At 47.3% G+C, this 27,234-nt stretch overlaps 1 pseudogene; it reads left to right on the top strand.

Moving 5' to 3' along the window:
• The first annotated feature begins 46 nt into the window (after positions 1-46).
• LOC146856656 (pyruvate dehydrogenase (acetyl-transferring) kinase isozyme 2, mitochondrial-like) lies at positions 47-10,252 on the top strand (annotated as a pseudogene).
• Positions 10,253-27,234: the final 16,982 nt, after the last annotated feature.

Below are 27,234 nucleotides of genomic sequence, written 5' to 3'. Positions count from 1 at the left end.
GCAGACACGCAGCAGCCCATGCACGTCCTCCTCTGACAGCCCCACTATGAGGATGCCCTCGGTTCGCACCCTGATGCTAGCCCCGAGCTGGGCAGAGGGCGCCCCAAAGCAGATTGACTATTTCTCTAAGTTTACTCCCTCCCCGCTCTCCATGAAGCAATTCCTAGACTTCATGTCTGGCAATGCCTGTGAAAAAAACCTCCTTTGCCTTCCTGCGCCAGAAGCTGCCAGTGCGCCTCACCAACATCATGAAAGAGATTAACTTGCTACCAGATCGACTGCTGGGAACCCCTTCCGTTCAGCTGGTGCAGAGCTGGTATGTTCAGAGTTTGTTGCACATCCTGGAGTTTCTTCATAAGAGTCTAGAGGACCAGAGCACCCTTGAACAGTTCGCAAACGCCCTCATCACCATCAGGAACTGGCACAATGATGTGGTCCCAACTATGGCCCAGGGGGTCATTGAGTACAGGGAAGCCTTCGGCGTCGACCCAGTGACAATTCAGAATGTGCCATTCTTTACGGACTGCTTTTACCTGAGCCGCATCTCTATCCGCATGCTGATCAACCAGGACACTTTGATTTTTGATGCAACGACGAACCCTGCACATCCTAAACACATTGGAAGCATCGATCCGAACTGTGATGTGACTGACGTAGTGAGAGATGCCTATGAAATGTCGAAGATGCTGTGTGATAAATTCTATATTCCATCAAGGGGATGCTGGCTCCGGGCGGCGAAGATGTCGCTATTAAGATGAGTGACAGAGGAGGTGGTGTCCCACTATTTAAGATTGAAAGGCTTTTCAGCTATATGTATTCTACTGCATCCATGCAACAGCTAGGTGTAGGTGAAACACCTCTGGCTGGTTTTGGATATGGTCTTCCTGTTTCTAGACTCTATGCCAAGTACTTCCCGGGTGATCTGCAGCTGTGCTCCATGGAGGGCTTTGGAACTGATGCAGTCATTTATCTTAAAGCGTTACAACAAACAAATGATGGACGGAATGCTGACAATGCAGACATTCTCCCCCAGTCAAGAGATCTGGGTTAAATCCATCGTTCTTTTGCCCACTACGCCACCCCAGTTTAGACATGGCCATATGCAAATCAGTCTTGCCCCTGTGCCTCATGGGAACAGTCCAGCCCGAACTGCCAAGCCATGTCTTCCCTGGACCGGAATCAAGCATCCTAGGACCGGTTTCTGGCTATCAGCCGTCATCAGCCAGGATAGCTTGACTCCAGTGGTGTAGTGAGCACGGGTCCCACGTCTGGGAATACCCATCCCACTTAGGGCGAAAAGCGTTACAACAAACAAATGATGGACGGAATGCTGACAATGCAGACATTCTCCCCCAGTCAAGAGATCTGGGTTAAATCCATCGTTCTTTTGCCCACTACGCCACCCCAGTTTAGACATGGCCATATGCAAATCAGTCTTGCCCCTGTGCCTCATGGGAACAGTCCAGCCCGAACTGCCAAGCCATGTCTTCCCTGGACCGGAATCAAGCATCCTAGGACCGGTTTCTGGCTATCAGCCGTCATCAGCCAGGATAGCTTGACTCCAGTGGTGTAGTGAGCACGGGTCCCACGTCTGGGAATACCCATCCCACTTAGGGCGAAAAGCGTTACAACAAACAAATGATGGACGGAATGCTGACAATGCAGACATTCTCCCCCAGTCAAGAGATCTGGGTTAAATCCATCGTTCTTTTGCCCACTACGCCACCCCAGTTTAGACATGGCCATATGCAAATCAGTCTTGCCCCTGTGCCTCATGGGAACAGTCCAGCCCGAACTGCCAAGCCATGTCTTCCCTGGACCGGAATCAAGCATCCTAGGACCGGTTTCTGGCTATCAGCCGTCATCAGCCAGGATAGCTTGACTCCAGTGGTGTAGTGAGCACGGGTCCCACGTCTGGGAATACCCATCCCACTTAGGGCGAAAAGCGTTACAACAAACAAATGATGGACGGAATGCTGACAATGCAGACATTCTCCCCCAGTCAAGAGATCTGGGTTAAATCCATCGTTCTTTTGCCCACTACGCCACCCCAGTTTAGACATGGCCATATGCAAATCAGTCTTGCCCCTGTGCCTCATGGGAACAGTCCAGCCCGAACTGCCAAGCCATGTCTTCCCTGGACCGGAATCAAGCATCCTAGGACCGGTTTCTGGCTATCAGCCGTCATCAGCCAGGATAGCTTGACTCCAGTGGTGTAGTGAGCACGGGTCCCACGTCTGGGAATACCCATCCCACTTAGGGCGAAAAGCGTTACAACAAACAAATGATGGACGGAATGCTGACAATGCAGACATTCTCCCCCAGTTAAGAGATCTGGGTTAAATCCATCGTTCTTTTGCCCACTACGCCACCCCAGTTTAGACATGGCCATATGCAAATCAGTCTTGCCCCTGTGCCTCATGGGAACAGTCCAGCCCGAACTGCCAAGCCATGTCTTCCCTGGACCGGAATCAAGCATCCTAGGACCGGTTTCTGGCTATCAGCCGTCATCAGCCAGGATAGCTTGACTCCAGTGGTGTAGTGAGCACGGGTCCCACGTCTGGGAATACCCATCCCACTTAGGGCGAAAAGCGTTACAACAAACAAATGATGGACGGAATGCTGACAATGCAGACATTCTCCCCCAGTCAAGAGATCTGGGTTAAATCCATCTTTCTTTTGCCCACTACGCCACCCCAGTTTAGACATGGCCATATGCAAATCAGTCTTGCCCCTGTGCCTCATGGGAACAGTCCAGCCCGAACTGCCAAGCCATGTCTTCCCTGGACCGGAATCAAGCATCCTAGGACCGGTTTCTGGCTATCAGCCGTCATCAGCCAGGATAGCTTGACTCCAGTGGTGTAGTGAGCACGGGTCCCACGTCTGGGAATACCCATCCCACTTAGGGCGAAAAGCGTTACAACAAACAAATGATGGACGGAATGCTGACAATGCAGACATTCTCCCCCAGTCAAGAGATCTGGGTTAAATCCATCGTTCTTTTGCCCACTACGCCACCCCAGTTTAGACATGGCCATATGCAAATCAGTCTTGCCCCTGTGCCTCATGGGAACAGTCCAGCCCGAACTGCCAAGCCATGTCTTCCCTGGACCGGAATCAAGCATCCTAGGACCGGTTTCTGGCTATCAGCCGTCATCAGCCAGGATAGCTTGACTCCAGTGGTGTAGTGAGCACGGGTCCCACTTCTGGGAATACCCATCTGTGATGGTGCGGGACAGACGGACCCCAAGGGACTCACCGAATGGTGGACACACATGCCGGTCTGACCCCCTTTTCTCCCCTCACAGCAGAACGAGTGGAGGTCAGAAACGGAAAGCGAGAGAAGGAGCTGGGACGAAGCGGAGCCCTTTAAGAAAAGCTCGGACGGATCAAGAGACACACCCCCGAGTGACGCAGGGACGTCAAAAGGCAGAAGAATCACAGAACGGACGGACGGCGTTTCCTGGAGGAGTGGAGTTTACGAGTGGAGCAGAGGTGGTTCGAGTGAGGTAGCAGAGCGGAGCAGGAGAGAAGCAAGTGGAGGAGAAGAGCGGGAGGCGACGGAGGAGTGCGAGGTGGACGATAGAGGACGGCGAGAGGAGAGGGAGAGTCGGCCCGGAGGCCCAGTACACCGCGAATCGCCCAGCCACGTTCCCAGAGGAGGAGTGTGGCTAGGACAGGTACGGAACCGCGTAGCGGGGTGGTTGGCGAGAGGGGAAAATCAACCTCCATAAACTGTGCCCAGTGTCGGGAATAATCCCCTGTTTCCCTATCCTCATGCGTATTGCTGCACTACACCTCCCGACGTATAGTTAGTCACGAGCACTCACTAGGGTGTATCCTCACTCCCCGGTCCCGGTCCTAGGTATTAATACGTAATAGACCCAGTAATCTGATACTTGTCCTCTTGTCTCTTCCCTTCTGGGCCGGAGCAATTGGGGAAGAACCACGGGACTATCCCCAAGAGGCTACCGGAGACGGAAAGACCCCAGACCCCAGCCCTCCTGGAAGTCCTCCTACATAGAGCAACCACGGATCCTGCGGTGTGGCCAAGAGAGAGACTGACAAGTCGATTACGGAAACGTTATATTGCAATAAAGCCTCGTTTACAACGCATACGTGTCCCGCCTGTCCCTGACCCACCGCCACAACTGGTGTCAGAAGTGGGATCTCCAGCTGACTCCGTCGGTAACGAGATGGAGGCCCTTATACAAACTCTAATTCAGGGACAGGAAAAACTGGAATGGGCGGTGGAACGACAAATGACGTCAGCACAAGCCGATAGGGAATCCTTTCAAAACGCAATGACCGCTCAGCTAGCTGCTCTTCAGAAAACACCCACAGATCCCGTGATGCCGGTACCGGCCGTGCGTCATGTGCCCCACCCTACTGGCATGGCCTTGCAAAAGTACATGACAGGAGAAGACCCGGATGCCTTCATGACCAATTTTGAACGGGCAGCCAGGGCATGTGGTTGGCCAGAGGAGAAGTGGCCCTTCTTTTTAGCCCCCCTGTTATCGGCGGAAGCCCAGGCCGCTTATCAGATAGCCAACCCATCCGGGGTCACTCCTTACTCCGTCATCAAGGAAGTTATACTAGAACACTTGGGACTCGACGCCGAAGCCTATCGAGTCCGTTTCCGCAAAGAGAGAGGGGCGGCAGGGGAAAACCCGAAGACTTTATTCTTCCGCCTAAAAATGGCCGCCGATAAATGGCTTAAACCTGAGAGCCGTACCAAGGAGGAAATCATGGACTGTATATATTTAGAACAGTTCATGGAAGCAGTGCCTTACGGAACACAAAGATGGTTAAAGCAACATTCTAACCTGTCAGTGGCCCAGACAATAGAGATGGCGACACAATATGGGAGGGCTCAACCGCGCTATGGGGTCGGAGACCATGATAAAGTGGAAAAAAAGGCCCCTATGGTGCGGACCGAGAAAAAAGGCAAGGTCCTCCCTGAATTGGTAAGAACCAAACCGGTACGGATGGATGTCACCCCTATCAAAGGACCACAATGCTATGACTGCGGGGAATGGGGGCATATTGCCCGTCTGTGCCCTCGGCGAAGGAGTGAAGAACCTATGGACATCGGTTTTCTACCAAAGACCGTCTTATATTCGGCCGAACTGGGTTCCTCCTACTATGTAAATGTAAGGATGAATGGAGCACTAGTCAAAGCACTGTTGGATTCAGGGTGTAGGCAGTCGGTGGTGAGAAAGACCCTTGTGAGGCCACACCAATACCTAACAGGCCAGGTAGTTCACATCAGATGTATACATGGGGACGTAAGGCCCTACCCCCTTGCCGTGGTCCCCATAACTCCCCTCAACCAACCCCCTCAAAACGTCAGAGTAGGAGTAGTGGATACGCTCCCCGAGGAAGTAATATTAGGGGTAGACAACCCTAGCTTTTTGTTGCTCTTTAGAAAGGAATTAAAAGAACACCGGCCCGGGAGGGTAGAACCAACCAGTGCCTTAGTCAGCCCGGAACCTTGGGTGTTAGACCGCAGCTTTCGATTTGCCCAAGCCAATGATAGATCCTTATTCAATGCGTGGGACCAAGCCCAACAGAATCAGAACCAAGGGGAGGGGGGATACCCCAAATTCAGGATTCAGAATGACCTATTATACAGGGAGAGCGGGAAAGGAGCACCTCTGCAGTTGTTGGTCCCACAACCCTTCCGAGAGCAGGTCTTGTTTTTTTCTCATACCCACCTCACCGCAGGGCATGCCGGCAAGGAGAAAACTTCCCACAGCATATTAAGATGTTTCTATTGGCCAGGGATTTATAAAGACATCGAGAACTTTTGTAAAACCTGTGAGACGTGTCAAAGGAAAAGCACATATAAACCTCCTCCGGCCCCCTTGCGCCCCATGCCGATCATAGGGGTACCATTTGAAAGGATAGGGATGGACCTGATGGGGCCCCTGCCACGGACCAGCAAAGGACACCTACATGCCCTAGTGATAGTGGACTACGCCACTCGCTTTATAGAGGCCTTCCCGCTCCGAGCCCCAACTACAAAAAACCTGGTAGAAAAGGTAGTCGAATTATTCTCCCGAGTAGGTTTCCCCAAGGAGGTCGTGACCGACCAAGGGACTCCCTTTATGTCACGGCTAATGAAAGAAGTCTGTAGCGTCTTAGACATCAAGCAGCTGCACACGTCAGTCTACCATCCACAGACCGACGGACTCGTGGAAAGGTACAATAGAACCCTAAAAAGTACCCTGAAGAAGATGTTAACGGTGGAAGGACGGGAATGGGACAGATTGCTCCCCCTTGCTTTATATGTGCTTCGGTCCCAAGTACAGAGCAGCTTGGGGTGTTCCTCCTTTGAGTTATTATATGGGAGACAACCAAGATCCCTCCTGGAGATGACGAAAGACGCCTGGGAATCAGAAGAGCGCCAGGATCACTGCAGCCTTCTCGAATATACGGCGCAATTAAAGTCCAAAATTAGCAAACTAAGAGATCTCGCCTATTCCAGTCTGGAAAGAAGCCAAGGAAGACAAAAAAAACAATACGACAAAGGCACGAAGTTGAGACGACTACAGCCCGGGGATTGGGCGCTGGTACTGCTTCCCTCCTCCGCCAGCAAATTCAGGAGCGAATGGCAAGGTCCGTTCCTGGTGCGGGAAGCCGTAGAGGATACAAACTACAAACTACAAATGACGCCCGGGAAGGCGCAGTGTTACCACATCAATCTGCTGAAGAAGTGGCTTGGACCGGCTCCACGGGCGGCCCACTTCGTGATCCCCAGCCAGGAAACCCCAACCACTAAGATAGACGAGTTGGTGGTGAACCCCGAGCTCAAAGAAGATCAGAGACAAGAACTCCAGGCAGTGTTAAAACCCTTCCACCCCATATTTTCGGATTTACCCGGTCGGACCCGGCTGGCTGAACATGGGATCCAGACGGCGCCCGGCAAGATCGTCCGACAGAAGTCCTACAGGGTACCGGCAGCCCGGAGGGAGGCGATTCAGCGATAAGTGGAAGACATGTTGCGCTTGGGAGAGATCCAACCCGCCACAAGCGACTGGAGGTCCCCTATAGTGATGATACCAAAGCCGGATGGATCCACGCGCTTCTGTATGGACTTCCGCGCATTAAACGAAATCTCAACCTTTGATGCATACCCGATCCCCAGGGTGGATGACCTTATAGAAAAGATCGGCGATTCCTGTTACATCACCACGTTAGACCTAACAAAAGGGTACTGGCAAGTGCCCTTAAGAGAAGTGGACCGGAAGAAGACGGCCTTCTCTACCGATCAAGGATCGTTCGAGTTCACCGTCCTGCCGTTCGGACTCCATGGTGCTCCGGCGACGTTTCAACGGTTGATGAATACCGTCCTCCAATCATATTCGTCATTTAGTTCGGCGTACCTGGATGACATCGTAGTATACAGCTCATCATGGCAGGAGCACCTACAACATCTGACTATCATCCTCAATGCAGGACTACATATAAATGCAAAAAAATCAAAAGCCGCATTTTTTAGGGTTAAATACCTCGGGTATGTCTTGGGAGACGGGGTCATAGCCCCTCAGAGGGAGAAGATCAAAGCCATCGAAGAGACACCCTTCCCTACTACTAAAAAGCACCTACGGGGGTTCTTGGGACTTATAGGGTATTATAGGAGGTTTATACCTCAGTTTGCGGAAGTGGCCTCTCCCTTAACGGACCTCCTACGCAAAGAACACCCTACCTGCAGGTTAAAAAACCCCTCGGAGGAGGCCCTACAAGCCTTTAGGACCCTAAAATCCCTGATCACCACCCATCCGGTATTAATCTCTCCCGACTTTAGTAAACCATTCCTGGTCGCCACAGACGCCTCAGAGACAGGGATAGGGGTGGTATTGTCACAGGTGGGGATGGACGGCTTCGAACATCCCATTCTGTATGTAAGTCGGAAACTATTTCCCAGGGAGGCCAAATACCCCACCATTGAACGTGAGTGCCTGGCTATTAAATGGGCAGTAGAAAAGCTCAGGTATTATCTCGAAGGCAGGCCCTTTACGCTATACACTGATCACGCTCCCCTAAAGTGGATGTATAAAAATAAAGGGCAAAATCCCCGGGTCCTCAGATGGTTCTTATCACTACAGCCCTTCGCTTTCGAGGTGCAACACAAAAGGGGGAGCGAGAACTGTAACGCGGACTTCTTATCCAGATCCTTTCCTCTCCCCGATCGGGAGCAGCCAAGGGGGGAGGAGTGTGACGGTGTGGGACAGACGGACCCCAAGGGACTCACCGAATGGTGGACACACATGCCGGTCTCACCCCCTTTTCTCCCCTCACAGCAGAACGAGTGGAGGTCAGAAACGGAAAGCGAGAGAAGGAGCTGGGACGAAGCGGAGCCCTTTAAGAAAAGCTCGGACGGATCAAGAGACACACCCCCGAGTGACGCAGGGACGTCAAAAGGCGGAAGAATCACAGAACGGACGGACGGCGTTTCCTGGAGGAGTGGAGTTTACGAGTGGAGCAGAGGTGGTTCGAGTGAGGTAGCAGAGCGGAGCAGGAGAGAAGCAAGTGGAGGAGAAGAGCGGGAGGCGACGGAGGAGTGCGAGGTGGACGATAGAGGACGGCGAGAGGAGAGGGAGAGTCGGCCTGGAGGCCCAGTACACCGCGAATCGCCCAGCCACGTTCCCAGGGGAGGAGCGTGGCTAGGACAGGTACGGAACCGCGTAGCGGGGTGGTTGGCGAGAGGGGAAAATCAACCTCCGTAAACTGTGCCCAGTGTCGGGAATAATCCCCTGTTTCCCTGTCCTCATGCGTATTGCTGCACTACACCTCCCGACGTATAGTTAGTCACGAGCACTCACTAGGGTGTATCCTCACTCCCCGGTCCCGGTCCTAGGTATTAATACGTAATAGACCCAGTAATCTGATACTTGTCCTCTTGTCTCTTCCCTTCTGGGCCGGAGCAATCGGGGAAGAACCACGGGACCATCCCCAAGAGGCTACCGGAGACGGAAAGACCCCAGACCCCAGCCCTCCTGGAAGTCCTCCTACATAGAGCAACCACGGATCCTGCGGTGTGGCCAAGAGAGAGACTGACAAGTCGATTACGGAAACGTTATATTGCAATAAAGCCTCGTTTACAACGCATACGTGTCCCGCCTGTCCCTGACCCACCGCCACACCATCCCACTTAGGGCGAAAAGCGTTACAACAAACAAATGATGGACGGAATGCTGACAATGCAGACATTCTCCCCCAGTCAAGAAATCTGGGTTAAATCCATCGTTCTTTTGCCCACTACGCCACCCCAGTTTAGACATGGCCATATGCAAATCAGTCTTGCCCCTGTGCCTCATGGGAACAGTCCAGCCCGAACTGCCAAGCCATGTCTTCCCTGGACCGGAATCAAGCATCCTAGGTCCGGTTTCTGGCTATCAGCCGTCATCAGCCAGGATAGCTTGACTCCAGTGGTGTAGTGAGCACGGGTCCCACGTCTGGGAATACCCATCCCACTTAGGGCGAAAGCGTTACAACAAACAAATGATGGACGGAATGCTGACAATGCAGACATTCTCCCCCAGTCAAGAGATCTGGGTTAAATCCATCGTTCTTTTGCCCACTACGCCACCCCAGTTTAGACATGGCCATATGCAAATCAGTCTTTCCCCTGTGCCTCATGGGAACAGTCCAGCCCGAACTGCCAAGCCATGTCTTCCCTGGACCGGAATCAAGCATCCTAGGACCGGTTTCTGGCTATCAGCCGTCATCAGCCAGGATAGCTTGACTCCAGTGGTGTAGTGAGCACGGGTCCCACGTCTAAGTGGGATGGGTATTCCCAGACGTGGGACCCGTGCTCACTACGCCACTGGAGTCAAGCTATCCTGGCTGATGACGGCTGATAGCCAGAAACCGGTCCTAGGATGCTTGATTCCGGTCCAGGGAAGACATGGCTTGGCAGTTCGGGCTGGACTGTTCCCATGAGGCACTGGGTCAAGACTGATTTGCATATGGCCATGTCTAAACTGGGGTGGTGTAGTGGGCAAAAGAATGATGGATTTAACCCAGATCTCTTGACTGGGGGAGAATGTATGCATTGTCAGCATTCCGTCCATCATTTGTTTGTTGTAACGTCATTTATCTTAAGGCACTGTCGATGGGCTCAGGGGAACACCTTCCTGTCTACAACAAATCTGCCTGGAAGCACTACCTGTCAACTCAAGAAACAGATGACTGGTGCATCCCCAGCACGGAACCTAAAAATCTCTCTACATATCGGCTCAGCTAGCTGGCAGCATTTTTCACATTGGCCTGGCACTATGTCAAGGACTAGCTTCGACACCCTCAAAAGTCTAAGTCATGAACTAATCCCACACCTGCTGCAATATAGAGGGTGATGTATGCAAGTGGCATAGGGAACCGCATGAGGTTTTGTGCAATGTTCATCTGTTTTTTGTGTCCAAATCCTTCACTGCGGGACCAGTGTGTCCGATTATCTCACATCACGAGTGCTGTGGCACTTTAAAGAACATGTCTCGAACCTTCATTTGAACAATTTCCAGCACTTTGAACACTCCAAGTATTTTGACCTACCTTTTGCAGCTGTTACCACTAAACTGAAAAGAAACCTGATGGAAAGGCCTTAAATGGGCCTGAAAGGGGTATTTGAGAATGTGAAGTTTTGAGACTGAAGAAGAGAAATCGAGAGAACAGACGTGCACCCTAGACGGAGGCCACCACATGCTGGAAGAGCCTAAACTGGTCCATTGTCATTCTGTATGTGGCAATCAGCCGCAGGCAGAATGACAATGGGCAGGTGGGGCTGCTCTTATGCTCCTACGATGAGTGCGAGGCACCCCAGCAGGGAGCAGCGGCCTCTCGCAGGGGAACAGCTCTGTTCCCCTGCAAGGCCCAAAATTACGGACAAAAGGCGTCCGTTAAAAGGATCCTCACGGACAACAGACGTGAGGTCCAAATTACGGTCGGTCCATGAAATTTACAGTAGGTTGGTCACCCTACCGCAAACACTGCTTGTAAAACCGGGGTCTACAAATGTAATCATTGAATGCGTTTTGCTTTTATACATTGATATAAAACAGGACGGAGGTGCCATGTCACCTTCTGTCCTTACATTCTTTGGCTGCTCTCCTGTCTGGCCCAGAAGCTGAGGAGCAGTTGCGCATTTTGTGGAACGAAGACCGTGGTTAGCTTAGTAGTGCATGAACATTCTTAGGTTTAAGGGTAGTGATAACAGCCGAATATTAATGATGGCCATTTTTGCAAAATATCATTTGGTTCCATGGGTGTACACCCAAGGCAATATTCCCAATCTCTTCTAATTGGATATACGGCAGAAACAGTGGTGCAATTGTAATGCGGCGTGTTGCTTTTGTGTTTTTTTTTTATAACATAACAGGTTTCAAGCCACAAATGTTGACAAACTTTCAGAAGGTGGCATTATATCTCATTTGTTACGTCGGGAGAGTGGATGAGAAGGGTTTGTATTCAGGGCTTCTGAGTACTGACGATAGTGCAGAACCTTGACTCTTACGTAGGCAGGAGGCATAGCAGGGAGGATTATCCTGCCATACATGAATCCTATTTTCGCAACATAGAATTAAAATACCTGTATAGACGGACCGTGAAGCCGTTACCAGCTAGCAGGGTCTTAGGAAGAGGCACCATATTGCGTAAGCGCAGTCGTGCTCGCCAGTACTTTTCACTTGACACCCACCGAAACTTCCCACATATTACAATGTCTGGCAGCACTTTCCTTTGGCAACTATTGTAGTGTAATGCATTTAACCTTTGAGAAAGGGCCTGTGATCCGTCAGAATGTGTTTCTACTTTACATTATTACTCTAGAAAGGAACACCTTTGTTTAAGGTTTATTTGCGCTCTTTCAAATAGAGGTGTTTTATTCATCATCAGCTCAAAAATTTGCAATGCAAACTGATTTCAAACATGACTTTTAATGAATTGTTCTCCAACTTATTTTTCTAGAATAAAAAGCGTGCATCTTGAATTACAGCCAAACCCCATGTGTGGTTCTGGTCTTCCTTTTTGAGACCTCTTTTTTTTATATAAAATATTTTTATTGAGTAAGGCAAAAAAAAACAATTTCTCTTCCCCAGTATTTTTTTTAAATACAAGTCAGTGCCCACCACCACCCTTCCCTTCATTTTCATACATCACACCGTCTTCGTCCTGTAACTTCCTGCTCCTTTACAGACCTCCAAGGGGACATTCTCAAACACACTTCTAGACAGTTTCAAACCTGATAATACACTCCAACCTATGCGTTCTGAGTGACCTCAACATTTGGTTTGACAAACCCAATATGGCCCATCCGAAAACAATAATCACTGGCCTTGATGCACTGAACCTGCATCAGGTTGTCTACAAACCCACACACATCGCTGGACACATCGTAGATGTCATTTTTGCTAATTACAAACTAGTTACCTTTCAAACTATAACTCCAGTCACGGGGTCAGACCACCATTTGCATGCTTTCCAACATAAAACAACACTAAGCGACTCACCTATCATCCACCTATCAAGCGTGGAACACATTCAATTTGGAACACTTAGAAACACAACTAACATCCAGCACAGATCTGGAGACAATATATTCTGTTAAAAAACTATATGAATGGCTACTGGAAGCTTTTGATATCCTGATATATCTCAAAACCAAACAAGAGAACAAAAGAAAACAAGCACCTTGGAGAAATACAGAGATAAAAGACATAAAACAACAAATTAGAAAGCTGCAACGTGCCTGGCTCAAAACACACGCCAAACAAGACAAACTTCGCCCACATATTCTACAAGTCAGCTATCAAAAAAGCAAAGAAAAAGTACTATTCAGACAGAATTCAAAATGCAAAATGTGCAGATAAAGAATTCTATAAAATAGGCAATGAATTGCATAAACCAACTTGCCTAGAAGGATCTCGTCCAGTTACTCAAGATTTCACAGACAAACTGTCAAATGATTACATGGACAAAGCAGACACGTTGGATTCATACTTAAAACAGAGACAAAGCACCTGATGGAGCAGGGTTTTGTGAAAATAGAACCTGCTTGGATTAAATTCTCAGTAACATTCTTTAACATTGTGCTGTGAAATGGGTCCGGACAGGGAGTCGGGGCCAGACAGTGCGTGCAGCATTCTCCCTATGATATTGCAGATGTTCCCCCCCGTGCAGGCAACACATGAGACCTAACCAGACAGTGGTAACTAGACACAGTTTACCCCCAGTTATATTACCCCAGTTCTCCAGTTTAAACAATTGGCTGGCATATAGAACCATTTAATACACATGGCTGAAATTGAGAGCGATCACCCTACCGTAAGCACGGCCCATTGACTACCATGCATGGACTCATATCTAGCCCTGCCTACCATTCTATACAAATGGCATCCTGTATGACAATACCTGGTGGAACATGTATTTAGATGTTACTGTAATCCATGACAAGACGTATAAATAATGGATGTTACTCTACATTCACAAAAGACACTAATGTACTGTTAATTGTTGAAAATGACAATAAAAATGATTTTATAAAAAAAACAGCGTGCTGCGAAACCTTTTATTAAAAGAAAACTAAATTAAGGGGAAACGCTTTTGCGCATGCGTGTACTAATGCATGAAAATTAGGCCGCAAGTGCTTTGATTAAAAGACTAATGCTGCTTTTGTGCACGTTAATAACGTTTGCTAGGAAATAACAAGATGGGTTGAGCATGGGTTAGTGCAATGCTGGGATGGTCTACAATGAAATTACATTACATGAAATTAATAATGTTTGTGTTTGTTTTCTGTAGAAAAGCAAGCATGGGTCTATTCTTCTGCATGCTAGTTCAGGGTCAATAATTGGTGGAAAAATAACATGACCAAAGGAGGGTTTGTAGAGAGAAGAGAGAATGCTAAAGCTGCGTCACCTTCCTAATAACTTGTGTGACTGCCAAGCTATGGGGAAAAATGAGATAACCAGTGTGAAGAACCAGAACCTTTTGGGTCTGGCGGCGCAGGGTACGCCCAAAGTCTCCGGAGTTCTCCTGCTTCGCTACACAGAGACACGGGACACTCTGTTGGCGTTAGAAGATTGGATTTATTTAGCTGCAGCTAGTACAGTTATCCTAGAAGTACACAAAGTAGGTTCTCAGGAGACTGCCACTTCACTCTGTGGCGCATCATGTTAAATACTATGCAATGACACAATTATTGACAAAATACACTCCCAGAGCATACAAGAAAGAGCCAATAAGGAAAGTTGGAAAACAAGGCGGAACCAATAGAAAAGGTTTGAAAACAGAAATATCAGGTGACTCGAAGAGACCTCTCCTCTAACTGTGTTTGTCACCCCACCCTCAAGCTAATACATTAACAGATTCATAACTAACTTGCAGGTGGCGAGATACGTTTGTGTGTGTTGGAGGACAGTTGTGAAACGAGAGAATGCTAGCAGGAGACAGTGAAGGCCAGTCGATAAGATAAAGTCAGGAAAGAATAGTGTGATCCAACAGATAGTTGAGATGTGGATTAGAAAAGTCAGACAGGGATTAGTGTACTCGGCTAGTTCTAACACCAGCTTTGCAAATAGAGGCCGAGGGTGTATTTCGACACCGGGCTACAGAAAAAGCAGAATAGACTTTGTTCGCCGTGCTGCCTGAGTGATGGCAACACAAAATGGCGGCGGGCCACAAAATGGCAGGTAGATTCGATCGAAAATCGAAGTTCCTCAGACCCTCCTTTTGCCAGAACTCAGGCAAGATAGACTCATGTTAATCTGAGTCCACGTCAATAGCCATGAGGTCATCGAGCTGTTGCTGTAACATCATTCTTATGTTTTCTGTTACTCGTGGTTTGGGTTTTGGGATGCACATAGTAGCACAAAGATCACAGATAGCGGGACCACAGTGCATACAAAGGCACCAGGAAAATATAATGGTCAGGATTATACCATGGAACGTCAATGCTTTCCAACCCCATTTGGACAGTAGTCCCCAAAACCATTCCGTTAAAGACCAATCTCCTTCGTCCTGATGAATAGACTCAGAGATTATGTGCAACTTGGAGATAGCTTGGTATTCTGTCGGAGCGTCATTATGTATGAAAATACAGCAACTTGACCCGATCAATTTGCATACTCCACCACGATTGGCAAGAACAAAGTCTAAGGCAATTCGATTTTGCAATGTCATAAGACGATCCGCCTGTAGTTCTGCCGTGATGTTACTTAAGGCTCCTACAGTGATGTCTATTGTAGTTTCTACGACACGGACCAATTGCCTTATATTTCTGCTGTTAGCCATTGGACCCCAGAAGGGAAGAAAACCTTTAAGGAAATCTCCTCCCTCTTGTCCTGCTGTGTCCTTTGAATCAATAATCCCTCTGCCGTATCGGGTTCGGTGATTTGCGGAAGCGGTGTAAGTAGGGGGAAGAAGAAAGGCTATATAACAAGTACCAGAGAAACCCGTTGGTAACCAAGTGTAAGCTCTATTATAGCAGATGAAATAGGTGCCTTGAGACGGCACTAGAGGAGGCGAGTTTTGAGAGGAATAAACGTACGCGTAGGAGCAGTTATTCCTTTGTGTAGTGTCAGAAGGGCGATCATTTATCTGTAAGCAGAAGTTACCCTGATGTGGTACAGTCCAAATCGGTGAGGACTTTCCTTTTTCAACCTTACTACTGAGACTAGACATATATTGGGTGACGTTCCAATTAGTGTATGCTTTTCTTTTGTCAATGGGGATTTTACTATTCTCCATGATTTTAGCCATAACTACCATACCTTTAATCAAAGAACTAGGACTAAAATCCGGATAATTAATATGTGAACTAACAGATCGTCTGAATTTGCTTTGATAAGCATTAGAGAAAATGACGAAGTAAGCCCAAGCAGAACCCTCATAAGAAAAAGGGAGAACTAGATATGGCATTCTTTTCTCTGTGGTATGTGGCATAAGACCACACACCCAACAATCAGTTGCATTAACCACTAATTGGTTCTGATGTAATAGCTGGATAAAGGAATTATTATAATACTCACAGTTCTTCTGACGAGTTCATGCAAAGGAAGAGTATGAAAAAGGTGTGGAGAGATAGTAGAAGAAGGCAAAGAGGAAGAAGGGGAGGCATCTTTTGGCTGCAAAGCATAAATTATCCAACTAATAATCGCCAAAACAATACATAATGATATGATAACACATAAAGTTATACTAAAACGACTGTACATTATTTTACAGGATGCTTTCTTCATTTCATCTCTTCTTTCTTTATTACTTAGTGTAGTTTCCATCTTACTAATGGATGCTCACGGCAATCTTCCTCAATCACTCAAGTCACGATGTACTACCGTCCTATGACACTGAAGATCCTGCAGGCCTATTGCCACTACTCAGGTCGTGACCTAGACTCCTACGTGACCCTGCAACCGGGACAGAAAGCTACACAAGAGAGAAAAGAGTCTTAAATGTTCTTTGGTCTAGGTCTTAAATCATATCGTTCTTTCCCTGGAACATTCTGATCTTGGAACACTGTTCGTGGTTCAGTCGTATCCAAGCGATGATGCGATGGAATTGCTTCCTGTAAAATGTCGTTGTCCTCTTTCTCAGACAGTGTCCCACTCAGCTGTGCATCGCTGAAGGGTACAAATCGTGGAACTCTTTCGCCTTCACAGTCACCAACACCTCTGCGTACCCATTGATCGTAAGGCAAAGGCAAAGGCACTTTCTTACAATGCACACCGTGAAGCCAATTTTTCTTTCCTTCGACTTTAACTGCTGTTCTCGTGGTGAGGAGGACCATTCGAGGCCCCCGCCATCTGGGTTCCAAATTGTTGGACCTCTGAAAATTCTTCACGCACACCCAGTCACCTGGTCGGATGGAATGACCTGGGTCTGTGGAAGCCTCCGGCAAAGCACTCTGAACCTGTTGATGAAGAACAAGCAATTTAGTCGTAAGATCATGCAGATAATCAATCAACATTGGATATGGTAAGTCTGAGAATTTCTTAGGGCGAGGGATTTCCCATACGTTAGCCGGACGGCCAAACACCACCTCGTATGGGCTAACTCCCAAACGAGAGTGTACGGCAGTTCTGGTGGATAGCAGAGCTAACGGCAAAGCATCAGGCCAATTGAGTCCTGTACTTGCTTGAACCTTTGCCAACTTTAATTTCAAGGTTCCGTTGTAACATTCTACTAAACCAGCTGACTGTGGGTGATTTGCCGTGTGGAACTTTTGCTTGATACCAAGACCTGCACAAACTTTCTGCATGACTTGGCCAACAAATTCACTCCCATTGTCACTCCAGACAATGCGCGGCAAACCAAACCTGGGGTAGAATTCTTTTAAAAGGATTTTAGCTGTGGATAGGGCTGTGTTATCTTTTAGAGGGTATGCTTCTATCCATCTCGAAAAGGCGCATACTACCACCAGAACATATTTGAGGTTGTTGCATCGCTCCATATGAATGTAATCGATTTGCAACACCTCAAATGGATATGTCGGAGGAGCAAAGTGACCTGCTGGAGTTGGGGTTCCCTTACCCGGGTTGTACATTAAACAAACAATACAGTGCTTTACTACATTGTCTGCACATTTTGGGATACTTTCATTCTGCCACACTGGAGCCAGAAGTTTACAAATGCCTTTTGCACTTAAGTGGGCTGGACCATGTGCCATAGTAACCACTGGGAGAACATAGGCATCTGGTAACAGCCAACGTTGATGTTCAGATAGTTCCACCCAACAACCCATTTCATCTAACATTCCCGTACTTTCTTTCCACTTGCTCATCTCCCTCTCTGAAGCCTCTTTCTGAATTGCTTTTACACTTTCCACTGTATTCTCACACATTCCTCTCTCTCTGACCCAATTCGCAGGACCTGCCACATACATTCGACTCGTTGAATCTCTCACTGTTTTCTTTGCTATTTCGTCTGCAAATGCATTTCCTCGACCAACATCATCCGTAATCTTTTTGTGTGCACTACATTTCACTATCGCTATTTGGGTGGGTAAGGCAAGTGATTCGAGGAGATCAGTCACCAACTGACCATGTTGTAGTTTGGTGCCATGTCAAGTGAGAAAACCCCTCTCCTTCCAGAGATGCCCAAAATTGAACGCTACACCAAAAGCGTATTGGCTGTCAGTGTATACGTTCACTCTTTTCCCTTTCGATAATACACAAGCTCTCGTTAATGCTATCAATTCTGCTGCTTGCGCTGAATTGTGTCTAATGCGTGCAGTTTCCACAATCGTATGTAAAGTAGTTACAGCATAGGCTGAAACCGTATCTCCATTAGGCATTTTAAAGCAAGAACAATCTACCCATAGAGTTCCATCCGGATTCTCTAGCGGTGTGTCTCTCAGGTCAATTCTTCCCTTTGTCTCTTCCTCAGTACGGAAGAAACAATCATGCTGGTCCTCAACATTCTCCTCATTCGGAAGGGGCAACAAAGTAGCTGGGTTTAAGGTATTACATCGTTTGTGTATGTGACTAGCCAACAGCGTCAGCTCGTATCCAGTTAGACGAGCGCTCGTAAGATGCTGTGTTTTCGTTCTGTTTAGCAAAGTATCCACTGCATGTGGCACCATGACAATGAGAGTGTTATCCAACACTATTCCAGCAGACTGTCGGATAGAAATTGCTGCTGCTGCTGTCGCTTTGAGACAACTGGGCAATGCTTTAGCTACAGGATCTAACGTAGCCGAAAAATAAGCACATGGCCGCTGTTTGTCTCCAAATTGTTGCGCTAAAACTGACAATGCACAACCTTCTCTCTCATGCACGTAAAGCGTAAATGGCTTGGTGTAATCTGGAGTGCTTAGTACAGGAGCAGAACACAGAGCGGTACGTAAGTCAGTGAAACTCTTTTGGCACTCATCAGTCCATGGAAGGGGCTGAGGCGTATCTTTTAAAGTGAGTGCCAACAAAGGTTTGGCAATTAGAGAGAAGTTAGGGATCCACTGTCTACAATAGGAAGTGATACCCAGAAAGGCACGCACTTCCCTTTGTGTGGATGGTACAGACATTCGCGAAATCGCTTGAATTCGTTCTTGTGTCAATCGCCGTCCCTCCTTTGATAGGAGATGACCCAAGTAGGTAACCTCTTGACAAACATATTGTAGTTTGGAAGGTGAAACCTTGTGATTCAGTTTAAACAAGTGGCGTAACAAAGCAACAGTGACATCTTTGCAGATATCTTCTGAATCAGCGGCGACTAATAAGTCATCCATATATTGGATAAGAGCAGCACCAGACGGCAAGTGAAAAGTATCAAGATGACATTTTAAAGCTTGACTGTAAATAGAGGGACTTTCACAATAGCCCTGAGGTGCGCGCTTAAACCGGAAGCTTCGGCCTCCAAGAGAGAAGCCAAAAATGTCCCTACTCTCTTCTGCAATGGGAATACTAAAGAAGGCGTTCTTTAGATCGATAACAGAAAACCAAGTCGCTGTGGAAGGTATCATTGTCAACAAAGCAGTGATATCTGGAACAACAGGAAATTGTGGAATCACAATTTTGTTTACTTCTCGCAGATCAATTACAAAACGGTATACAGGAGGCTGAGAAGGATCAGTGCGTTTAAGAACAGGAAGAATAGGACTATTGCATTTATTACCTCTTGTTTCTTCAACCACATCCTTCCGAATCAAGTCATGAATGATTCCCAAAAGCGCTTTCTCACCTTCTGCAGAAATTCTATATTGTGGGATGCATGGTAATTCAACATTGGGCTTGAGAGTGACAACATAAGGCGGAATCTCAAGACAACCCACATCGTTCGGACCCGTGGCCCAAAGTGCTGTTGGAAGAGAAAGTAATTCAGGTGGAAACTGATCATTGGACAAATACATTGGGGAGACCAATTTCTGTCCTAAAGTAAGATGTACGCCAGAAGGAGAATATATGGTAGCATGCATTCTTTTCAATAGATCTAGACCCAACAGATTCTCACGGCAACCATTCGTCAATAGAAGTGGAGCTTCCAAATCATAAGGACCAACCGAAATAGGCAAAGGGCAAGAAACTGGATTGCGAACAGGGGCGCCAGAAAATCCTACGGAAACATTCGTTAAGCCAGACAAAGGTGCCCCAGGGAGTTTAGAATGAATGATAGAACTTCTCATTGCTCCAGTATCCAGAAGAAATGGCTCTGAAACACCCATTGTAGTGACGTTAACATAAGGTCCATTTTGATCTACTGGGATTGGCACAACTCCCTTACTTTGTCCATGGCTGTCCTAGTTAGCATGAAGACTCTCATTCTCACCCTCAACATAATGGTCTTCATAGTAATACTGTGTGGATCTCACAGTTTGCTGATCAAAGTGGTTCACAGAATTGGGAGAAGGAAGGGCACGCTGTTCTTGAGTCAACACACCCCGACCTCTACCTCTGTTTGCTGACTGGAGGCCAGCACGACCTCGTGGAGCAGATAACGCTCCATTGCGCTGCAGTAAAATCGGACAACTATTCTTAAAATGACCTTCCTCTCTACAATAGGCACATTGATTAGGACCTAACAAAGGTCGCGGATTGTATGACTCAGGTTTTTGATACAACCTCTGAAACTGTGGGGGCTGCTGAATTTGAGGCTGAGCATAACGTGGCGGATAGGCTTGTTGCAAGAGAACCTTAGTTTTTAAATCTTTCGTCTTTTTCTCTTGCTTTTCTTTTTCCTCTTTGTCCCTATTCTCATAATATTGCGCAGTAGCCAATATCTGAGCAGAAGAAGAAACAGCCCATGAACTTTCTGAATCTTTTAATTTGTGTGACAGCTCGGGAAGCAAATTAAATACGAATTTGTCCACGAATAATCGCTGTTGACCCTCTGTAGCCATATCTTGACCACTGTGGTCGATAAATGTCTCCTCGAAACGAGTAAAGAAGTCAGAGACACTTTCATCTTTCTTTTGTTTGCATGCTGCTAGTTTATCCCAATTAACTCTCAGTGCAGGCATCATAGTTTTCATTAACGTAATGATTCTACCAGGGAGTTCCGAGATCAAAGCATCAGACTTTGCGCCACCCACTTGGTCTCTATCTGTATTAGCTATAACATCCCAAGTACCACCTAGTTCCTGTGCGTGATCCTCTCTACGAATCTTAGCCCATATTGTCTGTGGGACCACATTACCCATTAGCATGTCAATGTCTGCTAGGTTCATAATACAAGCATCAACTGTCTGTGATAGCTCTTTGTAGTAACCTGCAGGGTTCTTACGAGGATCTGGTAGAGTCTGCTTAAGGGCCAAAACTTCAGATCTCTTCCAAGGGACATGTACCCATATACGTTGGAAATGAGCAGGAATAGCTGCATTAGCACCTGCTGCTGGAACCTCTTCCTTCCATACTGGAGGAACCTTTCTCATAGGATAAATTTTCGACGTCAGTTTAACCGACGGATCGGAATCAAGGAGAATCTGGGAAAACAATAAGGATCTATAAGAGATAAGTGTCCTTACAGCTTCCTCAACCTTAGAACCCACAATAATCAGTCTGAATATCTAACAGATCTTGTGAGACCGGACTCGAACTCACATCTTCCCATTCCTTAATGAGAATGTCGCACATTACATTGAAAGCATATCTTTGCGTAGGCGCATTCCATTGCAAAAAGGTAGGCATAATATCAAGCACACTGTATTGCGGACCCTTCTTGATCCATTTTCGTGCCAGAGGGTCTAACTTTTCTCGTTCCTCAAAATCTGGGAACTGACTACGAGATTGTCTTCGAACAAAAGCAGGAGACTCATTTAAAGCTCCAAAGAAAGGAGATAGAATACTAGTGACAGAGTCTGTGAGATGCTTACGCACAGATGGAGAATTAGACATAAGAATTGGAGACAGAGTATTAGGAGAACTAACAGGAGAAGAATGGATAACTGCAGGAGGAGCAGAAGGCAAAGGAGATCTAAGATCAGGAGATGAGGGCAAAGAAGTTGAGACTATCGGTAAAACCGGCAAGGGCGGTAATACTGGAGGAGGCAAATGCGGAAGAGCCGGAACAGGCGGAAGTACCACTGGAGGCTGAACAGGCTGTAACGGCTGAGGTACATTGGCACTTTGTGCATAGGGTGGAGGCAACCTTAATAAATGGGACATTAGGGGATCTTCTTCTATATCTTTCTTATTATCAGAAGGAGAAACAGGCAACACCGGATAGCATTTATCTATCGCCATACGATGTTGTCTTTCTGAAATTTCAGCCGCATTATCAACTTCATCATTTTTAAACTGTTGCACAGCCTGCATAATTGTCATACCCTGTGCTTTCCTATTTCGTTTTGCTTGTTTAATTTCTTTCTGTTTGGCTTCCTTACGCCAAAGGCGGAAAGAGTCAAACATTGCCGGCCGAGCTTTTCTTTTGTACAAAACTGCTTCCAAATTATCTAGCACATCAGGATCAAAACTACCATTTTCTGGCCATTTGAGAACACCATCTTTCTTCGTGTATCGAGTCCATGTCTCGTTAAAGGCAATGGGGCCGATACCATGTTTTGAATAGAGCTCATATGTGGGAGTTCCAACCGAAGGAATCGGACAAGAGTCCTCAAGTCGGGAATCCCTATTACAACCAAGACAACAAATTCTTCCAAACTTAGTCAGACCAGGCATCTCGAGATGTCTCTTGTCTGTTCACAAACTTCAAGGGAGTAAAACTCAGTTTACGCAGCACAAATGCACTTACCCTCGGCTTTAACTTTTGCAAAAGTTAAATCTAAGAACCCAAGGAAATCAATCAAAGAACAAAAAAATTGTGGGCGCGACCCACGAAAATACTTAACTAAGGACGTCTTCTTCCACCAACAGAGGCCCGTCTATCGTCTCGCCTTACCATACATCATCAAAGGAAGGGCCAAAGCAGGGCGGCAGTCAGGGCAGCGGTCGTCAGTAGCCGTCAGGAAGGAGTAACCGCGCTGCAAAAGACCTTCGGACCACTTTCGACATACAGGGGTCGCTTAGTGTGGCTCGCGAACCCTCCGGAATTTTCTTGCGGGGTTCCTCACGACCTTCGAGCAGAACGGGTACCACTGAAGCCGCCCTACGTTGGGTGCCAGTTGAAGAACCAGAACCTTTTGGGTCTGGCGGCGCAGGATACGCCCAAAGTCTCCGGAGTTCTCCTGCTTCGCTACACAGAGACACGGGACACTCTGACGGCGTTAGAAGATTGGATTTATTTATCTGCAGCTAGTACAGTTATCCTAGAAGTACACAAAGTAGGTTCTCGGGAGACTGCCACTTCACTCTGTGGCGCATCATGTTAAATACTATGCAATGACACAATTATTGACAAAATACACTCCCAGAGCATACAAGAAAGAGCCAATAAGGAAAGTTGGAAAACAAGGCGGAACCAATAGAAAAGGTTTGAAAACAGAAATATCAGGTGACTCGAAGAGACCTCTCCTCTAACTGTGTTTGTCACCCTACCCTCAAGCTTATACATTAACAGATTCATAACTAACTTGCAGGTGGCGAGATACGTTTGTGTGTGTTGGAGGACAGTTGTGAAACGAGAGAATGCTAGCAGGAGACAGTGAAGGCCAGTCGATAAGATAAAGTCAGGAAAGAATAGTGTGAGCCAACAGATAGTTGAGACGTGGATTAGAAAAGTCAGACAGGGATTAGTGTACTCGGCTAGTTCTAACACCAGCTTTGCAAATAGAGGCCGAGGGCGTATTTCGACACCGGGCTACAGAAAAAGCAGAATAGACTTTGTTCGCCGTGCTGCCTGAGTGATGGCAACACAAAATGACGGCGGGCCACAAAATGGCGGGTCGATTCGATCGTGATCGAAAACCGAAGTTCCTCAAGTGGAAGCGAGCAGCTTCCTTCTCGAGATGGCAGAGGCAAACAATGGAGGCGCAGAGACTTGCAACATGTTGTGAACTGCAGGAAATATGTACTATGATTGTGATTTGAAGTTATTTCCTGGGAAGAATCTGTCGTAATGCTGAAAGTTTAAGACAAAAGAACACTGGATAAAATAATCATGCTGAGAGTAGGGTGACAGTACACTCCCCATCCTTAGCCAATGAGAGATGGAGTTTGCCCTTATATTGAAACAAATGTGGGTTGGACATTTGGGTTTTAGGGTATAATTGAGGTGCCCGGTGGGTGGGGTTTGGCAGACGTGTCCCTTAGAGGTAGCAGGAGATCGTCGCTGTTGTTGGTTTGCTGTTTCCAGATGGAGGCTTATCTGTTTCTTAATTCCTGACTCAATCTTTGACACTCAACTCTTCTTGAGTGGCCTTGCTACCCTTTGGCCAGAGGGTAGATTTCCCCGATTTCTATTTGGGTTAGTATAGATAATATCCTGAATTTGCATAATCATTTGCAAATGTATTTTGTGTCTGAAACTTTTCTCTCTTCGCCTAGCCACTGTTTCAATGCATTGTTTATTTGACATGAGTTTGATTCTATACATTGCTAATACCATTTTCCGTGGTAATCTATGATTTGCATTGTATGATGGTACTTGATGAGGGTTGGACTTGGCCCATTTTGCAGGATCATCCCTGAACTTTTTGCCTTCCTCCTGTATTTTCTCTTACCTGTTTTTGTTGGTTTTATGACTCTGGGCACTTTATCACTGCAGATCAGTGCTAAAGTGCATATGCTCTCTTTTGTAAATTTATATATTGATTAGTGTCTCTGTAGGAGAGTAGGATCTGCACTTATGTTGCCCCCACTTTTTTTCTGATGTATACACTGGTTTCTGACTATAGTCTGGCTGGGTCCCTGCTAATCAGGGCCCCAGTCTCTCTGTTCTCTCTAAACGACTTGGTGTGCATATTAGATGCACTAGTGATTGGATACTGTGGTACCTTATGAGCCCCTAGTATATGGTACCTTAGGTACCTAGGGCTTCACAGGCCTACCAGGGGCTGAAGCATGTCTTATGCCACCCCTGGGAAGCATTCTCAACCTGACACCACAGGCCTGCTACTGCAGCCTGTGTGAGGTGGTGTTAGCACTCCTCACTGAGATATAGTTTCCTATATCTCACCATACACACACATATAAACCTATCAGCCATCCCGATGGCAGGCCCTATCAATCCTGAGGGCAGGGTGCTTGGTTTACAATGTGAGGGGGTGCCTCTGCCTGAGCAGGGCCCCTCTGCAGCTACCAGAGTCTATTCTCTATGGCTGTTTGTGGATGCGGTTAAACCATATACTCTTAAGTGCATTATAACCTCGCGGTAAATGCTAACTTTGGAATGAATGCATCAAAACATGTCGTGTTTGGTGTCAAACAACTTGGAATCATACCCCCACATCAGTCCATGATGTGGGAGAATGATCTCACCCTTCTAGAGGGGACGACATGTAAAACGATAGAAATCCTATAGAGCCCTGGCATCACAAAATGGATGCCACCAGCACAGACACTGTGCTGCCCTCCTGCTGCTGACTGAAACTCGCAGTGGAGGAGGCCAAACAAATGGCATCCTGTCACAGGGAGGTGTCGCCACCTTCCAGACAGGATTTAGTGTATTGGAGCTGGGTGGGTGCACTCATAGTGTGCTTTGAAGTCCTGCACTGGGGGACCAGTAGGCTCCTCTGTGCAAATGCCAGCTCAAACTGGTTCAGGGGATACCTGTCCCTGCTCAGGCACGAAACTGGACAAAGGGAAGTGGGTGTAACCACCCCCTCCCCTGACCGTCCCAGAGGAGTGGTCATAGAGCTAGTCCCTCCCCTATCTTCACTATAAGATAGCAAGCATTGCCCTTACAAATCAGATAACCCTGGATGACGCTCTACAAAGAAGAATCCTGGCCCTTCGACGTTCCACTACCTTTGGAAGACAGAAGAATCTCCCTTGGAGTCAAGGAGTGACTCCCCTGCTTGGCAGGCACCAAAAACCTTAATCAACGATTGCAAACTTTCCCGCTCCCGCTGGAGTCCGAAGTCCCTGCGACCCCAGAAGTGAATTTCCTGATCTCTCGACAGCCATTTTGAGTCCCCAGCGAAGCTGTGGCATCTGGACCCCACGAGTGACGAGGAACTGCAATACCTGCACTATTTTCGAGTGCAAACCCTAAACAACGTTCTACAAACTTGTGCTTTGGACCAATTGTGGCCCAATCCCCCAGCAGGTCTTGCACCAAAAATCAGCGGCCTGCCCCATCCCGAGTGACCGTGGGCTCCTGTGAAGCATTTCCTGTGGCGTCGTCTTTGCAATCACTTGCCTGTTGGCTAGTGGGTCCCTCGAAGACTTTCTCAATGACTCAAAGGATTCTCCTGGTTGTTCCGGGCCTGCCCTCACTTACCTTTGCTGGGTGAGTCCATCAGATCTTGCTGCTCTGCACCATCGACTTTCTTCAGTCTACACAAGACTTGCATTTTCCAAGGCTTGTTGGCTCCAATTAGGTTGCCAACACCGCCATCAGCTGCAGACGTCATGGGACACTCCAAATCCAGCTGCTGGTCATCGTCGATTTCTCCTGGACCTCGTGAGCGAAGAGTCAAAACACCATCAACAACCTGAATCGACGCGACATCTGTGGTCATCCATCTTGCTGGCCACCGGTCACTGGCAAGTGACTTTGAACACTGTCCCCTCAATCTTCAGGTCTCCTCCATCTTGAATCCACCTTCAGATTCCAGCTGACCCTTCTTCAGACGACGCAAGCAGCAAGTCTTCTTTGGTCTCCATAGAAAACAGCAACGCGACCCGACACCAAAAGACACCTATGCACCCGACTTCCCTGGGTGAGGTAACTTGTGCACTCCGGTGCCCAAGTGTGTGTTGGCTCTCGAAATACTTACCTTGTAAGTGGTTTGCTTGTAGTCTTCCAAGAAGTACCCTAGAACTGTAAAAATCTAACCTCGACTTGCACCATTATAACCAATAGGAAACCCGCGGCTGTGTTCACACACTGCACGCGTCTCCCGTGGGCCTGTTACTTACCTGCTAACACTGCAGTAGTGAAGCTCTAGCGATTCCCCAGGCCCTAGGCCCTAGGCCTTGTTATTTTGGAAGTCGACATCCTTATACCACTTTCTTAGTATGTGGTCTGGTATGCCCCTAGGGCTCCAGCCATATTTGTGCTTAATTTATTTTGAAACGTTGACATTTGAATGTGTACCTGGCTTCTAATCTCATAAAGAGATTAGTAGAGTGTGTCTAGTAATAAATACATATATATTTGATATATATACCTGTGCGGTGTCCTTTCATTTGGTAATTGAAGAAATTATAAGGTAAAACAAGCTGCTTTACATTCCTCTGAGAC

This window comes from Triturus cristatus, chromosome 4_1, assembly GCF_964204655.1.
Source record: "Triturus cristatus chromosome 4_1, aTriCri1.1, whole genome shotgun sequence".
NCBI classification, from domain to species: Eukaryota; Metazoa; Chordata; class Amphibia; order Caudata; family Salamandridae; genus Triturus; species Triturus cristatus.
The sequence above is the reverse complement of the archived record's forward strand: the minus strand, read 5'-3'. Positions and strand labels throughout refer to the sequence as shown.